The sequence below is a fragment of the Schistocerca serialis genome, chromosome 3 (assembly GCF_023864345.2).
Source record: "Schistocerca serialis cubense isolate TAMUIC-IGC-003099 chromosome 3, iqSchSeri2.2, whole genome shotgun sequence".
NCBI lineage: Eukaryota > Metazoa > Arthropoda > Insecta > Orthoptera > Acrididae > Schistocerca > Schistocerca serialis.
Window position 1 is genome coordinate 350,530,306 of NC_064640.1, and position 21,633 is coordinate 350,551,938.

Here is a 21,633-nt window from a genome sequence, read left to right on the forward strand (position 1 = left end):
GCGCCTCAGGAACTGCTTCCATGTTTTCCTTTAATCCAACCATGTGGAGGTCGAAACACTCGAGCTGTATGCAGGCATGCATCGCACTAGTGTTCTATTCGCAATCCCCTTTACAGATAAATCACGCTTTCACAGTAGATTCCCTCAGTAAAAAGAAGTCGAGCATTCGCCTTCCCTACTATCGTCCTTACGTGCTCGTTCCATTTATACCACTTTGCAACGTTAGATCTAGATTTTTAATAGGCGTGACTGTGTCAAAGCACAATTCTAATACGAACATTAGGAGGTTGTTTCTTTCCTACTCATCCACATTAAATTACATTTAAAGCACGCTTTCATTCCTCATACTACACTCCTGGAAATTGAAATAAGAACACCGTGAATTCATTGTCCCAGGAAGGGGAAACTTTATTGACACATTCCTGGGGTCAGATACATCACATGATCACACTGACAGAACCACAGGCACATAGACACAGGCAACAGAGCATGCACAATGTCGGCACTAGTACAGTGTATATCCACCTTTCGCGGCAATGCAGGCTGCTATTCTCCCATGGAGACGATCGTAGAGATGCTGGATGTAGTCCTGCGGAACGGCTTGCTATGCCATTTCCACCTGGCGCCTCAGTTGGACCAGTTCGTGCTGGATGTGCAGACTGCGTGAGACGACGCTTCATCCAGTCCCAAACATGCTCAATGGGGGACAGATCCGGAGATCTTGCTGGCCAGGGTAGTTGACTTACACCTTCTAGAGCACGTTGGGTGGCACGGGATACATGCGGACGTGCATTGTCCTGTTGGAACAGCAAGTTCCCTTGCCGGTCTAGGAATGGTAGAACGATGGGTTCGATGACGGTTTGGATGTACCGTGCACTATTCAGTGTCCCCTCGACGATCATCAGTGGTGTACGGCCAGTGTAGGAGATCGCTCCCCACACCATGATGCCGGGTGTTGGCCCTGTGTGCCTCGGTCGTATGCAGTCCTGATTGTGGCGCTCACCTGCACGGCGCCAAACACGCATACGACCATCATTGGCACCAAGGCAGAAGCGATTCTCATCGCTGAAGACGACACGTCTCCATTCGTCCCTCCATTCACGCCAGTCGCGACACCACTGGAGGCGGGCTGCACGATGTTGGGGCGTGAGCGGAAGACGGCCTAACGGTGTGCGGGACCGTAGCCCAGCTTCATGGAGACGGTTGCGAATGGTCCTCGCCGATACCCCAGGAGCAACAGTGTCCCTAATTTGCTGGGAAGTGGCGGTGCGGTCCCCTACGGCACTGCGTAGGATCCTACGGTCTTGGCGTGCATCCGTGCGTCGCTGCGGTCCGGTCCCTGGTCGATGGGCACGTGCACCTTCCGCCGACCACTGGCGACAACATCGATGTACTGTGGAGGCCTCACGCCCCACGTGTTGAGCAATTCGGCGGTACGTCCACCCGGCCTCCCGCATGCCCACTATACGCCCTCGCTCAAAGTCCGTCAACTGCACATACGGTTCACGTCCACGCTGTCGCGGCATGCTACCAGTGTTAAAGACTGCGATGGAGCTCCGTATGCCACGGCAAACTGGCTGACACTGACGGCGGCGGTGCACAAATGCTGCGCAGCTAGCGCCATTCGACGGCCAACACCGCGGTTCCTGGTGTGTCCGCTGTGCCGTGCGTGTGATCATTGCTTGTACAGCCCTCTCGTAGTGTCCGGAGCAAGTATGGTGGGTCTGACACACCGGTGTCAATGTGTTCTTTTTTCCATTTCCAGGAGTGTAACTAGAAATTTTGTCTAGGTTGTCTTGTGTCCTCCCACAGGAACTCAACGACGACACCACAGCGTCGTCAGCAAACAGCCACAAACTGCTATTCATCCTGTCAGTCAGATAATTTATGTGTATAGAAAATAAGAGCAGTCCTATCAAACTTCCTTAGGGCACTTCTGAAGATTCCCTTATCTCTGATGAATACTTACAGTCGAAGACAACGTACTAGGTTCTATTACTTCAGGGGTCCTTGAGTCACGCTCGTATCTCGGAACCACATGCTTAGACCTCCGTTAACAGTCTGCAGCGGGGCTCCGAGTCAAATGATTTCCAGAAATATAGGAAAATGGAAACTGGCTGTCACCCTTTATCAAGCTTACAGCCGCCGTAACCTATACTATTTTTTTGGTAATAATAGATGCAAGTTAAGAAGCGACCGTTTGGAGTATTGGAAATACTTTCGGTGTACAGTGATAACACTAACAAAGATACGAAATTGGCTAAAGACGTGAAATTTGTATCAAGGAAGGCGAATGGAAGGTTTGGATTTGTTGTAAGGGCTCCGGAAAAGTGCAAAGCGTGGATTCTAGAGTAGACTCATTGCCCCAGCACTATAGGCAGCTAGAAGCTAACTGTTTTTCTCCTGCTATGACGATTTTACCATTCCGGCTGAAGGCAAACATCCTGATTCCTTCGACCAGTTTATCAGAAGCATTACATAATTAAGAATCTACTGTGCTTAGCTATATTACTTCGTGCAACTATGTGCGCGCTTAGGTGTACACTTATTAAAATAAGTATTACAAACGCTACGAACAAGCACAACGTTGTTTGTGAAATAAACAAATTTTACGTGAGCACTATAGTAACAACTGCCGTGTCCGTAAAACACGTGGCAGTACTTAATAAACACAAATAGAACGCTCAAAGACTGGTTTATCGTCAGTTCTCTAGGAAAACTCAATTTCTACATAATCTAAGAAAACTATGATTAGGTAGGTTAGGTTCGACCACAAGTTGCATTAGGCGTTATGCATCATGCGTTAGGCTTTACGCTTTAGCCGTAAAGTGTTAGGCATTAGCCGTTACGTGTTCGGTGTCAGCTGCTAGTTGTATTTGATACACCATTGTACTTGCAAGGTGTGCAAAATTTTACACATAACAGAACTTTATTTTTGCTCGAATATTCGTAGAAAGCTCGCATATTACGATAAGCATGCATTTTAATAAGCTATACAGACCATTTAGATGAGGTAATATTTTAGCTGAAGTCTCACTGAGCTTCCAGAGAATTTCCAAAGCTGTATACAGAAAGTAAGGCATGCAGGAGTGGGATGAAAGGGGTCTCCTCTTAATGGAGTGTGGTCTTCACTAATGGGCGACGCACTTTGACATCCTAAACAAGTATTCCGACCCTTTAGCGGACCGGCAGTTGCGAAGGGCTCTGGCACACTAGTAGAAAAGAATACAGGATTGGAACGTCATCCGCTTTTTCGTTAAGATGTATCTGTCGAGTTTTTCTTTTCAGGTTCATTAAGTAATGCAGAAAATGCGATTCTCGCGTGATCAAACAAGGAGGAAGGGATTAAAGAGCAAAGTACCGTGACGCTCGTGGCGTAGCAGTGGGTAGGCGTCTACCTGTGTCCGACTGCGGCCTGGCTTCACTGGCGGAGCATAAGTCATTTATGGCAGAGTGAGAATCTCGTAATTAATTATGAGTCTGCCTTAAAAGAGGTAACTGTCTGACTTAAGTTATGGGCTATTAATGAACCATAAGCCGTATCTGTGTAAAGCAAACACCTTTCAAAATGGTTCAAATGGCTCTAAGCACTATGAGACTTAACATCTGAGGTCATCCATCAGTCCCCTAGACTTAGAACTACTTAAACCTAACTAACCTAAGGACATCACACACATCCAGGCCCGAGGGTGATGCTGCTGCTATCAACGCTCAGACTAAGACTGGTGTGATTCATAGTCGTAAAACTCTATGCATCTAGATTCTATGCAGTAGTCAGCCAAATGCCACTTTCTCCCTATTGCCTTATAAAACCGGTGTGGTACTCATTCGACTAAAAAAAAAAGATCAGTTTGTTTGAGTTTAATGCTTGTGTACGTGATATAAGATACGTCGTCTAATTCTATTACTACAATCTAGCTGTGCGTGTCTACACGCCAGCAGCAACTGTATTTACAGGATGCTTACTCTGTACCAGTTACCTTCATGTGGTGGTGTAATTATGATGGAGATAGCAGGATTAGGCAGGATTAGAACCTGCGACCGTAGCAGCGCGGTTCCGGACTGAAGTGCCTAGAACGAATGACGATCACACCACCAGTGTTGCAAGTTTCATTTTTAGATTCTAGTTCATTGTTGTCAACAACCATTTTCAGCAGTCTGAGCACGGGGAGCAAGGGACACCCCTCGTCCTTAACCGTCCGTTACTCTAGCGAAAATACGTGACGTGGTCACTCGCGCGGATGACAGGGGTCATCCACAAAGCAAGCGGTCTATTTGTATACATTGAACGGCCTTTATGACTGATTTTATGATTTTTTATAAAATCTAAATATAATACATTTAATATCCGTACAAAGTATAATATATTCTAATGTTTGAAACAATTCGACCATTCGAAGAACAATATCTTCAGCTAAATTAGCCGGCCGCGGTGGTCTAGCGGTTCTAGGCGCGCAGTCCGGAACCGCGCGACTGCTACAGTCGCAGGTTCGAATCCTGCCTCGGGCATGGATGTGTGTGATGTCCTTAGGTTAGTTAGGTTTAAGTAGTTCTAAGTTATAGGGGACTGATGACCACAGTAGTTAAGTCCCATAGTGCTCAGAGCCATAGCCAGCTAAATTACTGGCATTACATGGCCCCTCTGGTTGCTTACCGACGTACGGTTCTAAATTCAAAGTATAAGCTGTTTTTACATCAACCAAAGCAAACACTTTTAACCCATACTTTACTGGTTTGCTAGGGATATACTGCCTGAATGAAATGAGCAGTTTCCTCTAAATGCCAAAAGCTGTTCGTCAACAGTAAGATATTCACTAGGTGAAAAATATGTTTGGCAATTGTTCGTGAATACTTCAAGTACCTCTCTGATAGGAGCCAACTTGTCAGTCTCTCTGCGAACACCTCTATCACGGTTATTTTCAAACCTAAGACATCTCAACAGAAACCTGAATCGGTTTTCACTATAACATGATTCAAGTCCGTTTCCCTTTGAGTTATCCCACAATTTCGATATACTCTTCCTAGAACATATCAAAGATCCACACAGATATAACAAATCAATGAAAGCTCTGATATGTGTGGCACCTGTTTCTTCAGCATCCCTTTCCCTAGAGAAGTTACCCCCACTTCTTGTTCTGTTCCTGAATCATTACCGCTTTCATGAACACAGTCCTCAGCCTCTGAGTCAGCGCTGTCACTGTGAGCATCTTCATCACTCAGATCATTGAACCAATACAACCATACATTAGGATCTCTACTTAACTCTGTCCGAGGTTTTTTTGCTTTTGACATTTCTTCCACAATCTAAAAATAAAGAGAATAATAGGTAACATGGAAGGTAGCTGCAGTCAGTTTCAATAAGTCCAAATTTACGCACATGAAAGATCCATTGAACCTAGGAAAGCAATAAAGTAATACAGACTTACTTTGTTTCAGAGTGTGGCAGCAGAGCTCGGGCGGATGACTGGTGTCCTCCAGACTATAATAATGTTTCATAAACAATGTATCTTTCGTAACTGAAAGCCAACAATGATTGGAGCTAACTGCTGAAGAGTTAACAGAAAGGTACTGAAAATGGCGTGATCTCAACCCTGCCCTGTCAGACAAAATTGAGCGGGAAAGTCATGTGGATGACGAGTGTCATCCGCGCGAGCGACGGAGAGTTAACCCACTTCACCTTCTCCAAGTCCCTCACGAAGCTACGCGACTCGGCTGGAATAACTGAGCGTATACGACTCAACACCGTCTCCAACGGCATACCAACTGAGTCCATACCTGCCAGTGGTTATTCACCATTAACCATTTTGCAAAATATAAATCCAACTCATGGTGGGGAGTTGTAAACTCCAAAATAAAACACAAGACTTATCACACCACATCGAGCACCATCCGGTATCAGAAATGAAAGATTCTTTGAGCCAGATTGATTGTCGGTAGTGTGAAACACCTGGCAGTCAAAGAACACGTCGTACATTATTCTACTTGTGACGGACTAACACTGATGCTGCTGCTATCAACGCTCAGACTAAGACTGCTGTGATTCATAGTCGTAAAACTCTATGCATCTAGATTCTATGCAGTAGTTAGCCAAATGCCACTTTCTCCCTATTGCCTTATAAAACAGGTGTGGTACTCATTCGACTAAAAAAAAAATCAGTTTGTTTGAGTTTAATGCTTGTGTACGTGATATAAGATAGGTCGTCTAATTCTATTACTACAATATAGCTGTGCGTGTCTACACGACAGCAGCAACTGTATTTACAGGATGCTTACTCTGTACCAGTTACCTTCATGTCGTGGTGTAATTATGATGGAGATAGCAGCAGTGTACGTTTAAAGTGCAAGTGTGTGTGTGTGTGTGTGTGTGTGTGTGTGTGTGTGTGTGTGTGTGTGTGTCTTGCTACAAACAACTCATAAGTTAATTTGTTAACTGCTGACACACAGGTTCGTTGGTAAGAAGCAAACCTGGGTGGTAGGAAGTAATAACAATGGTTTATTTACAATCATTGCATTGTGCAGTATTCCGCCAACAACCGTCTTCTATTAACCTTCAATTCAGCCTGTGTTACATCGAGGCCAGTAGGTACGAACATACTAAGAACTTGATGGGCTCGACATTTACACACTTCGGTACAGGGTAAAAACTGGTATCGGTGCATTACTCAACATAATCTGTAGTTGCCGTACACTGTTGTTGCTCAAAAAATTCATAGTGCGCCCTTCTTGCATATAGACGCCAGCTTGTTAGTCTACCTACCGCAAATTCTAGCACACAGTATTGATCATACATATTCAGAACACTCCAATGTTGTATGTAAATATGCGTGTCCTCTGACGTTAATTCAAGCATTGCCTCAGAGTGCGTATTAACTACTGAAACCTTAAGTCCAATCACAGGTACATCTTTAGGAGTATAAGATGCATTACACTCATCCATCATTGTTTTACCCATATATTCCCTCACGCTGCACAGATAGTCCCACTCCTCCCATGAATACTTCACTTAAGCACCGACACACTATGCATTTTCTACCTCTGTAACTGCTTCAGAGTCATTGTCAGGTGAATGGCAAACATTTACACGTTTAGACCCACGCACTGTTACACTGTACACAGTAGTATTCTGTGAGACTCAGGTTTAGGCCATGTTACGGCATCGTCGAACGTCTCTACACATCCTGTGGGCTGCAGCTGCGTGTCCTTGTTTGTAAAAATAATAAAAAATAAAGCCCTAAGTATAATGACGTACAGCCTTAATAACAATTCTTACCGAGCGAGGTGGCGCAGTGGTTAGCACACTGGACTCGCATCCGGAAGGACGACGGTTCAATCCCACGTCCGGCCATCCTGATTTAGGTTTTCCGTGATTTCCCTAATTCGCTCAAGGCAAATGCTGGGATGGTTCCTTTGAAAGGGCACGGCCGACTTCCTTCCCCGTCTTTCCCTAATGCGACGGGACCGAAACCTCACTTTCTGGTCTCCTACCCCACAACAACCCAACCCAACAATTCTTGTTAGAGACTGATAAAATATCTGCCAACAGTCGTGCCCTTCTTCTGCACAGCTGATCGCTGCTGCTGGAGGAGCTTCATGCTGGATAGTATATGATGATATATTGCAATCAACGTATTATAAAGAAATGTTTCGCCAATCTTGCACGCCACTGGTTGCAAAGCTTAGATGCTCGGGGTGGGGACTGCTCCATGATGGCAACATACATGCAAACTACATGCCTTTGGCTGCCGAGCAGAGCACTCTGGGCAGGTGGCGCATCATGCTGAGAACATACACGCAAACTGCATGCCATTGGCTGTCGAATGGGGCCTTTTGGGGGGCAGGGGACAGCCTCCGCTCCACCTCTATGGACTTGGCACGTTGTCAGATGCGTTTCCTGGTATGGCCTTGGAGATAAGGAAGTGCTGATGTTGATCAAATGGCTCTAAGCACTATGGGACTTAACATCTGAGGTCATCAGTCCCCTAGACTTAGAACTACTTAAACATAACTAACCTAAGGACATCACACATATCCATGCCCGAAGCAGGATTCGAAACTGCGACCTTAGCAGCAGCGCGGTTCCGGACTAAAGCGCCTACAACCGCTCGGCCACAGCGGCCGTCGATGATGTTGATACGACATGCAAAATTGTCTCAGCTGTAATATGGCACCACAAATAAGAAAGCGCTGATGCCGACATTAGCAGAGTCTCTACGAGTGCCGACAGTACTACACTCGTATCATTATACTTGTGCTACATGTGCGAATAGAGTGGTGAGAAACACCAGTGCGTATTACAATAATTAATACCCTATGCCATGCATTTCACAACGATTAGCAGCTTGTATTTGCAGATGCATATGTAGATGTAGATACAACAACTTAGTAATTATTCTAAATACCGCAAAATATTGCAATATACGGTATTGAGCCAAAACATTATGACCAACTGTTTCACATCGGGTGTGCCCACCTTTGGAACACATACAGCTCCAATTATGCGAGGCATGCGTTCTATACGTCTTTGGCAGTTTGCCGGAGGTGTAAAGTACCAGATGTCTTTATACAGGTCACAAATTTGCCATAATTTGAGGACCACTGGTTTGTGCGAGGAGCTGGCGCCAGATAGAGTTCAAGATATGCTCCATTTTGTTCAGATCAGGAGAATTTGGCGATCAAGACACAAACTTGCGGTCACAATTATACCCCACAAACCACTGTTACACGATTATCGCCTTGTAGCCCAGTTATGCTGCTGGAAGCTGCCGTCACCGACGGAGCTAAATATGATCATGAAGGGGTACTAACAATCAGGAATAAATTTTACTTCATCCACAGTTGTTATGCCGTCTTCAAATGGTTCTAAGCACTATGGGACTTAACATCGGAGGTCATTAGTCCCACAGACTTAGAACTCACTAAACCTAACGCAGGTTCGAATCCTGCCTCGGGCATGGATGTGTGTGACGTCCTTAGGTTAGTTAGGTTTAAGTAGTTCTAAGTTCTAGGGAACTGATAACCTCATATGTTAAGTCCCATAGTACTCAGAGCCATTTGAACCAGTTCTAAGTCTAGGGGACTGATGACCATAGATGTTATGTCCCATAATGCTTAGAGCCATTTGAACCATTTTAAACCCAACGAACCTAAGGACATCACACACATCCATGCCCGAGGCAGGATTCGAAACTGCGACCGTAGCAGTAGCGCGGTTCCGGACTAAAACGCCTAGAACCGCTCGGCCACAGCGGCCGGCATGCTGTCTTCGATTATTACCACTAGTCCAGTCGATTCCCACGTGAATGTCCCCCATAGCATAAAGCTGCTTCCACTCTGGCCGGACCGCCATGCCACGCAAAACCAATAAAAGTGTTGGTGGCCGGTGTGAACGTCAAACAACACCGCTCTGCGCTGCGAACAAGTTCGCTCTTGGGCGGCTCTGTTTGAATAACGTTTCGAAAAGAATATTGTTCACTGGTCTCTGTAGCATACGAGCTCTATTTTGGGCATGTTGACAAACTAAATCATCAGTTATGATTGCACTGGTCATGGGGTCATACAGAATGGATCATGGGTCAATTGGAATGTGTTGCTTGATGGAATGAACCACTTTTATTGCTCAATCAAGTTGATGGTCGCGTCGGAATACGCCGTGATCAAGGCGAACTTCTATTCGAGACATTCACCGTGCCACGGAGTCAGGCCGCGCAAGAACGAGCCTTTTCTCGTTTCTCGTTTTCGATTATTTTTACGCACCTACGAACACTCTGCTTCATTCTGCGCAGTTCTGCGCTGCTCTGCGCCGCGCGTTTGTACGCAGCGTGGCACTACGCGGACCGGCGCGTTTGGTGTGGACGCAGCTTAAATACTGCTCCCACGGCCTGTCTCGGTGGCGGGGTGAATGTTTCGAGCAGAAGTTCACTTAGATTACGGCGTATCCCGACACGATCATCAACATGATAGAGCAATAAAAGTGATTCATCAAGCGACACGTTCCAGTTGATACACCATTCTTTCTTGATGATCCCGTGACCAGTGCTATCATAACTGTCGATTTAGTTTGTCAACATAGACAAACATAGAGGTGGAATGCTGCAGAGACCAATACTGAACAATTTTCGCTGTTCGGTGTGCTCAGAAACCCTTGCGCATGCAGCAGTATTGTATTCTGCAGTTAGATCTTCTACAGATCGCGGTCTATCACGCTTTACTAGGCGGAACCGAATGCTACGTCATCGATCTGTGGAGGTCCCAAACCTTTCCGCCTATTCGTGGTTTTACCATCCTTCAACCACTTTCCATAGATTCTTTACAACAGCATGCGAAAAGCTCACTTCGCCATATCCGATAACAAAGGCCGTTTGTGAAGGTCGCTAATGTCAATGGATCTCACCGTTACCTGGCCGCATCGACGGTGTGATACCATTTCTTTCACTGCTCCGCTTATACACTAATGAGCCAAAACATTATGACCACCTACTCAAAAGTGTGTTGGTCCACTTCTGGAACGCAATTCAACAGTGATTCTGCTTGCCATTGATTAAACAAATACTTGATACGCGTCCAAATGTTTGTGGCACCAGATACCTACGCAAAAGTCACACACTTCCCGTAATTTACGGGCGGTTGCCAGAATGAGATTTTCACTCTGCAGCGGAGTGTGCGCTGATATGAAACTTCCTGGCAGATTAAAACTGTGTGCCCGACCGAGACTCGAACTCGGGACCTTTGCCTTTCGCGGGCAAGTGCTCTACCAACTGAGCTACCGAAGCACGACTCACGTCCGGTACTCACAGCTTTACTTCTACCAGTACCTCGTCTCCTCCCTTCCAAACTTTACAGAAGCTCTCCTGCGGGACATGCAGAACTAGCACTCCTGAAAGAAAGGATATTGCGGAGACATGGCTTAGCCACAGCCTGGGGGATGTTTCCAGAATGAGATTTTCACTCTGCAGCGGAGTGTGCGCTGATATGAAACTTCCTGGCAGATTAAAACTGTGTGCCCGACCGAGACTCGAACTCGGGACCTTTGCCTTTCGCGGGCAAGTGCTCTACCAACTGAGCTACCGAAGCACGACTCACGTCCGGTACTCACAGCTTTACTTCTACCAGTACCTCGTCTCCTACCTTCCAAACTTTACAGAAGCTCTCCTGCGAGACATGCAGAACTAGCACTCCTGAAAGAAAGGATATTGCGGAGACATGGCTTAGCCACAGCCTGGGGGATGTTTCCAGAATGAGATTTTCACTCTGCAGCGGAGTGTGCGCTGATATGAAACTTCCTGGCAGATTAAAACTGTGTGCCCGACCGAGACTCGAACTCGGGACCTTTGCCTTTCGCGGGCAAGTGCTCTACCAACTGAGCTACCGAAGCACGACTCACGTCCGGTACTCACAGCTTTACTTCTACCAGTACCTCGTCTCCTACCTTCCAAACTTTACAGAAGCTCTCCTGCGCCGTTTCCGAAATGCTCTCTCCCACGCACTGGGTCACAACAATCTGACTTTCGTCAAAGACACTTAAGTCGGAGGATTTCCGCATTAGCGCCACTTATCGTCGCTTGAATGTTTCCCCACTCGTTTCTGCTCCGCTCATATACCTCTCTTAATGCGTCACGCGCCCTTAGCATCATTAGGCAGCATACGACCCGCGGCAGGAACTGGTCATAATGTTTTGACTCATCAGTGTATAATTTCCTCAGCTCGTCGTGCGCACGCAACGTCAGTGGTCATAACATTTTAGCTCATCAGTGTAATTGTTCATTAGAATTTTGTATCAGAAGCAGCCGTCTGATATATTCTAGTCTTTGTCCTCGGCGTCAGCTGTAACGTCACATTTTCGTTTCACTTTTGACTGGTGATCTTGTTCGTGCGGCGCACACACAGTCCAGGAAATGCTTACCACAAAAACTGTGGAGTATATGAACAACCATAATACCGTTAAAGGAATACCACTAGGGACTCACAAGAATACTTTCCTTTGTTGCTTCCATTCAGTCGTAACCTTTAAAATATACGGAACATAATAGTTACCAGCAAACCGCTTGACCAAGTAGGGTGCCATTATAAATTTTTCCTTTGTGTAAAAACGCTGACCATATGCTGCAGTGTAGCGTTGAAGATATGAACACATCAATGTGGTTTCTCTATTATTCCATTTGTGTTGTTCAAATCAAGGAAGCAATGATGAAAAACTTCCCCTATATTCTGTGCTCTTTTTCGCATTCTCTCACCTCACTATCATAAGTTCTATTTATGTAAGTGAATTATGTATTATTATGAGTTGTAGTGAATATCAGTAATCGTAATTGTCTTAAATAATCTCATGTAATGTATAAAATACAAACCACTCTACCAACTTCTGAAAGCCTCAGGTATCAGGAGCACTTGAGTCATGTTAGCGAACGCCTGTAGAAAACTTACAGAGGGTTCAGCAAAACAGGTAATGGAAACAATAGTATTATGAAAATATAGTTCGTCATTCGGTAACTGCAGGACCTGGAGCTAGCGCCACAGATATGACTTCTGCTTCAAGTCTACCGCTGCTAAATAAGTGGCCAGTGGTTGGAATATTCATATGCGTCAGTGTGTACATCCATTTACACGTTTCTCCTCACACACCTCTCTACAGAACAGCATGTCTATGCTTTCTTCTGGGGCAGACGATCATAATTTTGTAGACTATATACCTACCGATTTCCTTCCGTGAAGTGGAGTATTCGCTATTATTTCTGGACTGGTGATTTTTATCGTACCACAAATGCTGAAACGCTACGGAAACAGCCTAGATTGTCGTTCCGAATTGAAAAGGTGATAGAAGATTGGAGGACGTGGGAAAAAATAAACTGGAACCTCTGTAGTTTAACTACGACATTTTAGTTGATCATGAACAAGTGAACTCTTTTAAAAATAAAAAAAAAATTCGGATTTCAAGCCGTGTCATGTGGCTAACTGGCCGCGAGCTTACGGCAGAGACCTCCTCTGCCGTTGTTAAGTGGTTGACTGTGTTTCGGATCGCTGCCGTAGTTACATAGTCGCGGCGTCATCCGTAACGTCACTGGTACGCAGCCCCGTCCCTTATTTGGTAATTGGGGAGTTGAAGCGGGCACAGTTGTCCCGCCACCAAAGCGTTAGCATATACGATTCTGGACTGAGCACCAGTGATGGTACAGGCAACGGCGCTGCTGTATAAGCACAGCAGCGGCACCCACACTACAGCCAGCCACTTAACAATGGCAAAAGAGATCTCTGCCAAAGCTCGTGGTCAGTTAACCACTTGACGCGATTTGAAGTTCTAGAATATTTTATTAATGGATATTGCCGCGAGACCATGCATTCGTACATCTCTTACGAAAATAAGTTGTAGAATGTTCTTAAAATAATTTGCTCTCTATTGCTGTTTTATCCAATATTGATCGAGTGTTGAATTTCTGCTTGTGTTTTTTTTAAACGTTGTTGTAAAAAGGAACAATTCAAACAGTTGAAAACTAATGGTGTTACTAACGAATATTTTCGTGTTTATTCCTGAGCGTCCAGGTAATTCGCCTGTGACATTTTTCAGTTGCAGTTCTTCCTGACATAGAAAAATACATTTAGCCACAACTGGATTTACGCCAGGATCACTAACCGTATTTCGCGGATATGTAACATACAACATTACTTTCTTTCTCATAAAGTCTCCAGATTTCCTTATGTGCGATACGGAAAATTAGGACTGAGTTTCAGTTTTTAAACAAATTACCTACGCAGTTTATAATATACAAAACAAAAAGAACTACTTCATGTTGTCGATAGAGAACGTGCTACACATTCATGTTTCTTCTTAATGAGAGAAATATGGCTATTTTATTTTTCAAGGTAGAATTCCTAGTTTCTTTAACAGCAGTGGTCTTAGGTGCGACAGTTATAAAATGTAAAAAAAAAAAGACTGAAAAAATATATGAACAGTCTCAAGAAGCGCTGACGGAAACTAGGGATTTCTTCGTTGATCCTCCCAGGCATTTGCAACGTTCATCGTCGCAATTTCATTGTGTTCGCATTTGTGTCGTACGAGACAGAGCTGGAGGCGCATTGCTGTGGCCAGGACGACAGTAAAATTACATTTAGAATGCAGAATAGCACACGTAAGCGTTTTCTGTAGTGGCAGATGATCCTGATTTCTGCAAATGGTTGTTACACACTGTTGGATGACGGTAATGCACTTTAGTTGATTGTACCTCTGCCATTTTAGGGCTTGTTGGATGGAGTCTTTAGAATACATTACACAGGATAGTTCCCCTGCTACATTACAATGTAATAATCAATCAATAACGCTCATTACAGATAATGATTTGGTTCGATGACAGCCACCAGTGACATAGCAGTGCTTATTGAGAGCCATGTCACGGAAGATAAAGACGTTGCTTTGTAAAAAGACTAAAGGCGTATGTAATGGTTATAGTTTAGCTTGCAAAACAGGAAATGTCCACAAATGTTTTCACTATCGTACATTCTTGTTATTTAAGCATGTCCTAATTTGGGTAATGTGAAAGACCAGAGAGATATTTAATCGATAACATCTCGCGATATGAACTACAAAATTTCTCGGCCAATTTCTATATAGTGTAATTGTGGAACGAATCTTAAACAGAGCTGTCAATTTTTGATGAAGAACATATTTGGGCACAAGTTAATAAACGGTCAAGTTTCGGGATGCCCATCATTAAAATTTGTTTCTCTCTGTTGTTTGTTTCCTCATCTACTGTTTATAATGGACAAATGTTTCCAAGGTTTACTTCCAATAGCTCTTCCACCGAAACTTGCATTTCGTTCTTGTACTTGACCCGCCATTCCGCCGTTATCGAGCGGATCAGTACTGTACATTTGCTAAGAAATACAGTGTTGTTTTTCTGTTAATCTACTTAATTATGGTATCGTGCATCAAGCTGTAAAAAATGAACCCTCATAGGATCGCTATGTTGTTCGTCCTTTCCGTCTGTCTGTCTATCTGTCCGACGGCTAAGAACACTTTTTCTCAGGAATACGTAGATGTATCAAGTATAAATTTGTGTCGTATATCAAAGCCTATGGTTCCTTGGATGTGTAACAATTTTTAGCTTCTAAGTTACTTCAGTCAAAAGATACGGCAGTTCATGTCACACATTTTGATACTTGAAAACCACCCACCAAAACCTGTCGGGTGCTTCCTGTCCACCTAGAATCATTCTATTTGGTAGCTGCCAGGTTTCACACTACAAGTAAAGAAAAAAATTCCTAAAATCGTTAATTTTGTGTTATATAAGTCGAAAAATATTTTTTGTAGTTTTTTATCCGTCTGCCTGTCTGTCCGACAGTTAAGACTCTTTTTCTTTGGAACAGTTTTGTGTATCAAGTTCAATTCAATCAAAAGATACGGCCATTAATGTCACATATTTTGACACTCGAAAACTCACTCATCAAAACATGTAGGGTAAATTCCATTGACCTAGAATCGTGATATCTGACAGGAAGCAAGGTTTCACAGTACAAGTAAAGGAGCAAATCTGAAAATTTTTAATTTTAAATTATATCACACGAAAAAATATTTCTTGGTCAGTTTTTATCCTGTGTCCGTCTTTTAAGACCCGTTTTTCTCTGGAACAGGTTATCGTATCAGGTTCACATTTATGTTACATAATAAAGTCTATGGTCCCTTCACTGCGTAAGAACTGTAAGCTTCTAAGTCAATGCAGTCAAACGATTCCGTCATTTATGTTACGTATTTACATACCTGCAAGCTCACTCATCAGATGCTATAGGACACTGACTGTTGGCCTAGACTCATGAAATTCGGCTAGAAGCAAGGTTTCGAAGTACAGGTAAAGCCAAGAATCTGAAATTTGTCAAATCGTAGTTATATCACATAAAAATCTTTTACCGTTTGAACATACATTGCACTCATCATCGTAAAACATTACTGCAGGCAAACATAAAAGAATCTGTAGTCATGTTTTAGTAAAAAAATCCTTTATTATATTTTCTCTCTATACATATATAATCTGAAGTTTCCCGCTTGCTTCGTTTTGTATGCCCGGGCCAGTCTGAGGAACTCCCATAGAGATTTTGATACAGTCTTGAAATTCTTGGGATCAATGTCTTGCAACTATCGATTTCGAAAATAGACAAAAATCGTTGAGATTCTTCACTCTCTGGACGGATTAACTATATACATAACTAAGTTAGTACGAAACCCGTGAGTGCGCGAGTCCTATTCGCACGTGGCAATTTGTTTTTCTAAGAATGACTGTCCTTATATAATTGCGTAGGCTTTCGCAAACAGAGTCAGTTAACATGAAAGATTTCCAGCTATAATACCACATCATATTGTAAAATAACAATGAAGAAACCAACGTTTGGGTCAGAGCTACAGTGGCCTTCTTCCGGGTCTGCTGGTGTGTTTTGGTTTTCCAGAGGCACTTACATTTTGTCATGAATGCTCTACAGAACATATCATTACATCATAATTTTAAAAACTTCCATATAATTTGCCTCTATTTACAGTTATTAACAAATAAAATTAAAAATTTCCATGCCAATAAGGAAGAGAGAAAAATAAATGTGATGACCATGCCGTGGTAACAGTGAAATATCGGAAATTTAAGAAATAAGACTATTTATAACTTGATGAACGATTAATATCATGAAATATCATATACTACATGACGCCAGGCACTAATTTCTGTGTGCAGTAATCTTTGGAAATGTGGGATGCTCTACTGATTATTTTCGATCCTCAACTACAGCAAATGGCTTTAGATATCCTTTGAATTACGCTCGTGGAAGGTGACAATAGATTGCATAATTTCACTGATATAACTCAAATAATGTAATATTTGCAACGAAACTAAGGCGTTGTAAATTAAATGTAGTGTGTGGATACAGTAAAGCACCTATTATTTGTGAATAATGTTGTTGGAACCAGCTAATTAGTGAATGAAGAATAGTTACTGGCATACACACGTAGTGTACGTCGTTGACCTTTACGTAGATACGTAAAAATGTGTCATTGGCCTACATGTCGACATGGGGTCTCATAATATTAAATTTGAACTGAGTATTTGACCTTGTAATGAATATCTTCTGTAGGTTAGTAAGCTAAGGAAAACAGCCGAACAGCCTAAACCAGGGTGTACACTCTGTCACCAAGCACTACCATCAGCAGAGATAAAAACTTTCGGGTATACGCAAGAGACCAAAGGAGCATCAGTTACGGGTTAAATATTACATGAATTTCTTACACAAGCCTGATTTATCATATCTTTAATTTATATCCTTTGACGAAACCACAAAACATAGAGGCACGGCTTCCACTGTGGTTTTGTGACATACAAAAGGAATAAATCCACATTAAAGTTAGTGGTGTGTCATACACTAAAGACGACATATAAAGATGAACATGTTCGAAACGGCTGTGTAATAAATATTTATGCCTTATAACTACAAATTGCATGTTATCTGTGGCCATTATTCGAGTTAAAAGAATACTGTTTTTATGAATAGAGACGCTAGTTCTCTTTTTAGCTAGTAGTGAAATGCAAGATATATTGCAAATGTTCCTCTGACACATGTGAATGTGCTGGGTCTATAATAAGCAGTTAATCATATTAACGTGTTAACATACATATTAGAATACCTAGTGGGTTCTAATAATAATTAACTGTGCAATTCTGTGTTGCAGCTCATGTTATGAAACCATTATTTTAAAATAGTAGGTGCACGAGGGCCGGCCGCGGTGGCCGTGCGGTTCTAGGCGCTGCAGTCCGGAACCGCGGGACTGCTACGGTCGCAGGTTCGAATCCTGCCTCGGGCATGTATGTGTGTGATATCCTTAGGTTAGTTAGGTTTAAGTAGTTCTAAGATCCAGGGGACTGATGACCTACGATGTTAAGTCCCATAGTGCGCAGAGCTATTTGAACCAAGCCATTAGGTGTACAGGATTAGGATTTAATGCGTTGTCGATGCTAAGATTATAAGAGACGGAGTTGAAACACAGATAGGGCAATTATGAGGAAGGCACCAACCAGACACCCGCCTAAATCGTTTTCGGAAAATCACGGAGAAAATTTATTCTGGATGGTAGCGTGGTGATTTGGACGTTGCCTCTCCCAAATGCTAGTTCTGTGTCTTAATCACCATGCTCCACCTCTTTCAGTGACAGTTTTCCGCATGACATACATATCTCGTGAACTCTACATTGGAAAATTACGACGAGCTCGTCCTTACTATTTGGCTCTGATATTTTCTCAGAAGTCAGGAGCAGGTCATCTTCGATATCACGTATGCAGCTTATTCCCGTTTGTTTTTCAGCGATGACCCAGACATGTGAATGAATATCCTCGCATGGGCACTTATGATCGCTCTTCAGTAATAAGTTTCATTTTCTTGCTCTTGACTGTGTGCCTCTGCAAAACATCGCCGTTCTGCAGCACAAAGTAAGATATGGACGTATTAACCTAAGTAGACATCAAATATGACCATGGTTTGACGAAACAGAAGCAAGAGATAGTATTTAAGCTTTCTTCATTTCCAAATAAACAAAATAAAACACTGTAATATGTCCGTCTCATAATGAGCCAGCAGTGGTTGGAAAACTATTTAACTGCACAATAAATTTTACCAAGTTCAAAAAAGGCTAGCTGAATATCATTCCAACATATACCGCAAAATTAAATCACAGTTGCAGTTTGTTACCTGCAATGGATGTAACAGATTGACCTCTACTTCGTCCGCTGAAACGAATAACAAGGAACACGTACAGAAACGGTAAATTTAAACTGGTATAATCCATGCGAGCCATGACTTTTAGTAGTAGGTGTCACATACGAATAGTCATTCGAAAGTATTCTGATGTGAGAACCAATAACACTAGTAATTCCACACAGAAAACCAAAAAAAATTGTGAAATCTTCTGGCTAAAATTGGAGACCAGGTTACACTATAAACAGATATATCTGCTAACAAGCAGCTTTACGAGTTGTATTTTTAACTATTTTATGTAATTGATTCAAGTCGTCCTACGAAATTCTTTAACCAAATGGCTAAAAAATGGCTCTGAGCACTATGGGACTTAACTGCTGTGGTCATCAGTCCCCAAGAACTTAGAACTACTTAAACCTAACTAACCTAAGGACATCACACACATCCATGCCCGAGGCAGGATTCGAACCTGCGACCGTAGCGGTCACGCGGTTCCAGACTGTAGCGCCTAGAACCGCACGGCCACTCCGGCCGGCTAACAATTTTGATGTGAAATTTTAAAAAATTACAACTACAAAAAGTGTTTACACATCAGACAAATATCAGACATGATCTTATACAAAACAATGAACGAACATAATTAAATGATATGGCTGAGAACAACACTTATTTCAACAGTACTAAATAAAGTGGTCAAACACGAAGTTACCCCAAGCTTATGAAAAATAATATCAAGAATTTAACTATTAGCACAAAAAGGGATTGTGTCAGGGCCAAACTAAACCGCAAGCCACATAATACCATACCTTGAATGAAATTGTAAGTAAAATTTTTAAAGAACCAAAATTTTCGGTATCAACACAAAATGAACAGTAAAGTCCTCCACATGTCAGTAAGAAGCATAACATTCCTAACGCCCTTGTGAAAAAAGAGGCAGATAAAACGAACACAGCTGTAATAATGGGTCAAACAGATTACAATAACATAACACTTGAAATTTTTGAAGCTAACAACAGCTCTAAACAAAGGACAAACTCCACCCAAAGGTGTCAACATAAAATCAATAAACTACTTTAAAAATGCAGCTTTCTGCAGACCAATAATGAATCCCAGCATTGTGTGCTAAAGAACCCATAGACTCGTAAACTAAGGTCTCAGCTTATAATTCATGAAAGTAATGTCCTATATTCTCCATTGTAAAGGCCATAATCAGCCCAGGATTCAAAATAACTAGAAAACTTAATGACATACTAAAGAAAAATTACGTTTTTGAAATATTTTTTCAATAACAACCGTTATATGTTAATCAGCAACATTAAGGAACTAACACTGTCATACACAGCTACATTTGACATCTTTTACATAGCATTCCTTGACTCAAATATCTCCTGAGACGACACTCTTTGACGAATACAAAAGGATTTATTCAAGTCCTGAAAGTTTATCATGCAGAAATTACATTACTTGAGTTAACACTCTCACATAAATAATTCTCATTCTATAGACAGTTTTATAGGAACACAGTGGTCTGGCAAAGAGCCAGCTGGGTGACATATTTACGCATAATTTATAACAGGAATTCTTCTTAACCCATCCCAGATAAAATTGTATATTATGAAAGGTATGTGGATGACCCCGTAATAGTTTCTGTTACCCTAAAATAAGAACTTTATAACCTAGCATATGAAATGAATAAGATGCACTGCAGCATAACAAGCCATTTAAGAGATGAGAAACCACCAGTTCAGGCCCTGGGAGGAGAAAATCACCACCAGAGGCGAGGGTGATACAGTGAAAGCGGGCGTCCATAGGTTACAAAGGAGCAAGAAGCTGTACAACAACATGGCGAACGGTACCCATGGAGACTGACGTAACGGCTTGTTGAGGCGCGTCCTACGTCGCCGCCAAAAATACAACGTTAAAAACCGTAATACAAAATAGACACATTGCTAGCCGGAACCTGAATTTTGAATGTTCCATTTACTACAAAAATGGTAGTTAGTTTCAATACGAAGAGGCAAAGACAGGCTGTTTCGTTATGTCACCTGGGGAAAAAATGTTTCTCTTATAAAACCGCCAGTTGATTTAAAAACTACAACCAAAGTTTTTAGTAAGGTAAAGGAAAGTACTAGCTCCCGATTGGGTAACGCAACCACAGGTTGTACGGACCTGTCTGGAGACGAAGAGTTCCAAAGGTCTCTTGTTGCTGAGATCTCGAACAAAGCAGATATATAGATACTATATCTAGTTTATGTGATGTGCTACACTAATGAGCAGGAGAGTATGGAACTTTTAATTCTTGACAGGAAGTCGATGGTTTATTTGCGTTAAGTGATTAGCGTAGGAGTTAATTTGTGCATATTGCATGATAGGAACAGGAGTTTTACTTGTGATTCTTTAAAGGGACTGTAAGTGATGCATGCTCATAGAACTAAAATATCTAATTAATATGACTTCCATGTATTCATTTTCGGGTTGTTATTCAGTGGAGTCCTTGGCGGTTTAGTAAAACTTGCTGATGTTGTACACCTACTACAGTATATGTCTAGTGTGTACATATCCACTGTGTTGCCGGACACAGGGATAACTATTTGGGTGGGTACAACTTCTAACCTTTTTTTGTTTCATTATATATGTTATCATCAGCTAGTATTTAACATGCTCTTTTTATTTCGTCACACATGGCGACCGCTGCGGCGAATGTTCGATGTTAACTAGAAAACAGTCAATCAGATGTGACACTAATACACTGAACGAAGTGGATGGAAAGCATCAGCAGGATTTAAACAATAACAACGGGGTTTTGATTTAGGGAGTTTTACATATTAATTGGGAAGACCAACGTGTTTAAAAATATGTGACATGTCAGTGACGTGTGTGAGATTTCCGGAGGCGTTTGTGCCGTTGTAGGAAAAATATTCT